The sequence below is a fragment of the Zea mays genome, chromosome 9 (genome assembly GCF_902167145.1).
Source record: "Zea mays cultivar B73 chromosome 9, Zm-B73-REFERENCE-NAM-5.0, whole genome shotgun sequence".
In the NCBI taxonomy this organism is placed as follows: Eukaryota; Viridiplantae; Streptophyta; class Magnoliopsida; order Poales; family Poaceae; genus Zea; species Zea mays.
Genome location: NC_050104.1, coordinates 108,638,831 through 108,643,471, shown reverse-complemented (window position 1 = coordinate 108,643,471; position 4,641 = coordinate 108,638,831). Strand labels below are relative to the sequence as shown.

The 4,641-nt window shown below is 47.8% G+C and overlaps 1 pseudogene across 1 annotated transcript; it reads right to left on the bottom strand.

Moving 5' to 3' along the window:
* Nucleotides 1-816: 816 nt before the first annotated feature.
* Nucleotides 817-4,019, bottom strand: LOC103638822 (LOC732845-like pseudogene; annotated as a pseudogene). The gene is made up of 5 exons (XR_004549284.2): nucleotides 3,769-4,019; nucleotides 3,498-3,678; nucleotides 3,089-3,316; nucleotides 2,578-2,957; nucleotides 817-1,160 (listed from the first exon to the last, which is right to left on the bottom strand). The product of XR_004549284.2 is annotated as a protein-like pseudogene (transcript).
* Between the last annotated feature and the right edge of the window lie 622 nt (nucleotides 4,020-4,641).

The following is a 4,641-nucleotide window of genomic DNA, read 5'->3' as shown; positions in this document are numbered from 1 at the left end:
TTTTTTTGCAATTTTTGAGTGAAACTAGAACATTTTATGATTTTTTAATATTGCGGTGTTGGTTCTACAATGTCCTTATAATTAGTAACTTTGAACTGCATGATGTCAATTTTATCGGTTTCCTTTACTACATTTGATCTATCATATACATGAAAATGTATTGCTTACTTTATGTATTTGTTGGGTGGATGGACAATTAATATCATCGGGACGAACTGCCCGACAATTATCCAGTACCTACCCGAGTAGTATATGTTATCCGTTTCTTACCCACCCGAATTATTACCCGGTCCCGTCCTGTATCCATCTCGAATCTTAACTACCCGTATCCGGTCCCATATCCGAGAGAAATATATTAGGATAGGATATCGGATGACCTTATATCCGGCTGTATCCGTCCCGTTTTCATCCTTAGACGGAACGGTGGCGATCGATTCAGCTTACGGGACGGGGACGGGGACGTGAGCGACGCAGGGTGGCACGCATTGCAAAAACCGTATCCCACCGGCCGGCCCGTGGAAGGGATAGACGGCTTCGCGGTAACTAGCGCCTGGTCGTGATCGTCGTCGCGCTTTCGGCTCATCTGTGACGCTTCCGATCCACACCACACGGCACGGCACCCAGCACGTTCGTCATCCTCCTAGCTAGTCCTAGCCAGCGTCGACGGGGACTCACGGACTCACCCCATCCCTTTCGTTATCCTCGATACGCCGACGAATTGTTTTTGCTCGAGATTTTTCTTTTTGATACTGAGCTGCTACTTCGACGCAGGCACTGCGAAATTCCACAAAATTATAAAAAGACAGCTAGCGCACAGATACATTTCTCTCTCTCTCTCTCGCAAATGCAACAAATGCCGTGTAGATAGATTTTTCTCTTACGGCAAGGACACCGTGTTCACACACCCCCCACCATATCCTTATATATGTAGATTGAGCTAATAACATCCATGAAAGTAGAGTCAGGTTCAGTACACAATTCAAGTTTATTTGCTACTGACAGTATCTGGAACGTTGAGCTTGGCTGCGTCAAGGGAGCCCAGTCTCGCTGCGCAGGCAACGCTGCTATCAAGTATCTCCTCCATCCCGTACTTGTACCTGAACCCCAGCTCTCCCAACCTGTCCACCTCAGGTTGCACCGCCACAGCCACCGCCTCCGTCCTGACACAGATAGATTAAAAGATCCAATCCATCGCACAAGAGTATCAGACCACTTGAGATCGATCATCCAGTTCGCACACACACATAAGAAAAGGTGTAAACTGAAAGGAGAATTTGAAGGAATAACCGTTGGATAGATAGAGAGGGGAAGAAGGCCTTTCTTTGGATCACATGAATTTTGGACGAACTATGCATGGAGGAATAGTGTTGGTGAAGGAATTATGGATTAAACTGGGAGAACAATTTGCCAAGATTGACTTGGCAAAAAAAAAAGGCATACGACTTCAGGAGGGGTAGTTTCACACACACAAAACACATCTCTGAGCAGCCTGCCAAGTTTGCACAGCGGGATTGTACAGATTGCAAGAGAACATATATACATCGGTAAATGAACTCAGTGCCGTCCAAATTTCCTTTGGCAAGGAGCCAAGGATCTGAGCAAGAGCAACTGGTAAGTTCGGGTTTCACATGATGAACAGATGAAGTGGGGCAGACTGTGGAAAGATGTGTAAAGATAAAGTTTCCTGATATTTTTAAAATCAGCGGTGAAACAAAAAGGGTGTGGCCGGTGGTCGTCTTTTTGAAGTTTCCTCATCTTTTACTGCTTTAGATGATCTTTTTAAAATCAGCCGTAGGGCAAAAAGAAAAAAAGAGTGGATCCAAGATGATTTGAGGGGATTAAATTTCTTGACGAACCATTAAGTGGTTCTGCTTGGTTGAAAGGATTGTCATAGGAGTACTAAACTTTTCATGTTCTCTGTAATTTTATAGGGTACTTGGAATATTTGAAATAAGATGGGCGTCGGGGAAAAAATCCAAAGTTGTCGAGCGAAGTTTTTCAAAAGAAAAAAAAAAATGTTTGTGTTCTTGTAGATATGGAGCTTACTACTGAAGGAGGGAGATGCCAAGATTATGAAGACATGGCTGGAGAACTTTTGGAAACACACACAGGACTTGGATGTAGAGTATAGAGCTTGCTTTGGTAGCAGCTTTCCTTTTGTGTTGCTGGTGTGGTCGTGTTTTTAGATGTTAGATGCGTGGAGGGTTTGGTGTTGTGTGATTGTGTCCCATTTTGTTTCGATGTGTTTGGATAGCTGGTTTGCCACCCTTGTTTTTGTGAACTGCATAAACGTTTACTATGCTTTCTAAAAAAAGATAAGAGTAAAGCGCCGTTCGGTTGTTAAGGACGGATTGGTAGATCGGAACGATTCTTAATCGGATTGTTTCTCTAATTTATATAAACTTTGATTAGCTATAACGATTTCGGGTGCAATCTGACACAAACGAACAATCTGACACAAACGAATAAGGCCTAAAGATAATCGAGAATAGAGGAAAAATAAATAAATGTGTATGTGTGCATGGCATGCTGTTCCCTTCTTAGAAGCATGGTAGCTCATGGTGTAAAAGGATTTACGCTCTGAGGACGTCGAGGTGAGGGAACTTGCTGGCGTAGTGGTCCGTGATGTCGTGGATGCTCGGGTACGCGGCGGCGCAGAAGAAGCGGCCGGCGATGGACGGGCGCTCCATGCAGAAGAGGAGCGCCTCGCAGGCGTCGTCGACGTGCACCAGCGGCTCGGAGCCGAGCAAGCTCTGCAGCAGCCGGAGGAACTTGAAGGAGAGCTCTTCCCGTGACACCGGCGACACGGCGTGCTCCAGCGTCTCCGGCGCGTGGCCGAGGACCGTGTCTCCCGCGACGAGGCCCAGGGGCAGCGTCACCACCTCGAACGCCGGGCTCTCGCCGCCGTTGTAGCTCAGGAGCTCCTGCTCCGACCGCAGCTTTGCCAGTATGTACTTCTGCAAACGGTTTGTCGCTTTTGCCCGTTTAATTAAATCGCATTTTCCGCTAAAAGAAGGATTAGCTAAAAAGTTAAATAAATCATCAGCAGCAGACTCGGTCAGCACTAGCAGAGCACACAGTTGCTCACGTCGAAGTGTGCGCTGCGAAGGTGGTAGTCAACGTTGAGCGGCGTCCAACACGATTCGCTGATGAAATCTTTGTACCCATCGCCGGAACCCTCCGCCTCCTTGTCCTTGAGCGGCGAAGCGGTCGATATGGAGGCGGTGTGGATGACGCGCTTCACCGTCTTGGACTCCTCGCACTGCCGGAGGATCACGCGCACCGCGGCCACTGCAGCTTCCGCCGTGCTCTTGTACTGCCAGGCGATAGAATAGAATTTCGTTTCAAGGCGCGACAACGCAATAGAATCGAGCTCAATCAAATGACCTTGGAATTGTTTTTGTGTGCGCGCTTAAGATCCTATGGTTTCTTCGCTGATCCAGTCAAAATAAGTTTTCTGTGGAAGACAAGGGACGAAAGTGCGATGTGGTTGGTACCTTGGATCCGGCGGCTTCGAGCCCGTATGGCGTGGCGACGAGGAAGACGAACTGGCACCCAGCGATCGCCGGCGCGAAGGTGGCGGCGTCGAAGAGGTCGGCCTCGAACAACGGAACAACCGCAGACGCTCCGCCGCGCCGGGGACCAGCCGCCGCAGCAGCCCGGTCTTCTCCTCGTCCTCTGCGCGCGGTCATCAAATGAATCCGATCATCAGAGTGAGCGACGACGACCGAAGCTATGGAAGGAAGAGGGGGCTCGCGCAGCGCGCACCGGTGTTCCGCAGCGTGGCGTGGACGGTGTAGCCCTTCTCGAGGAGCTTCTTGACGAGGTAGGAGCCGATGAACCCGGCGCCACCGGTGACGCACACCTGCACTTCACTGCTACTGCTGTTCATGGTCTTCTCCGTTGCTGTCAAGCTTCGTTGCTACTCGATGGACTAGGGCACTAGGCGATGCGCGAGACCTAGAGAATATAAGTTACTTCGTTTCTAATTTCTACACCATTAACTTCTCGGATAATCTGAAGTGCCACTTTATCAGCAATTTTGGCATAAACTGTGAGCAGAGGCGAAGCCAGGGTTTTAATTTAGATGTAACTCTTACCCGATCTCCTTTTTCTGAAAAACAACAAATAAGCAAGGGTGAGTACAAACGTACTTAGCAGCCCACCTTCACCCGCGGAATGGGGAAATCAGATATAATGCATGGAATATGTGGAGCTCAGGATATTTTGCAGAAACAGCAATATTTTATGCAGGGTTGTTTTGAAAAACATTTTGTATTTTGCAAAGCGCATCCTCTCCCAAAGGAGCAGGAAGTTTTTCAATATAAAACAAAATCCCTTGGACTAAACCATCCAGGTATCTCAGCAGTTTCCCACTGGTTTTCATTTTCAAAAACAGCTTCTGGACTTCTCGTCCACCATAGCTCACGGCTCAACCGCCGGACCTTTTAAAAACCACTTTTCTCAAACGCACCTTTTTTTAAAACAAAACATTAATTGTCATACCATACCAGACTCGTCCATTCCTGTGGACACAGACTATTCAAATAGGTTTTCAAACTCTGCGCAAAGATGTACACTTTACCCACTAATCCGGTTTCTGCGATCTCACCGTCGTGAGACCCGAATGCCGAATATTTT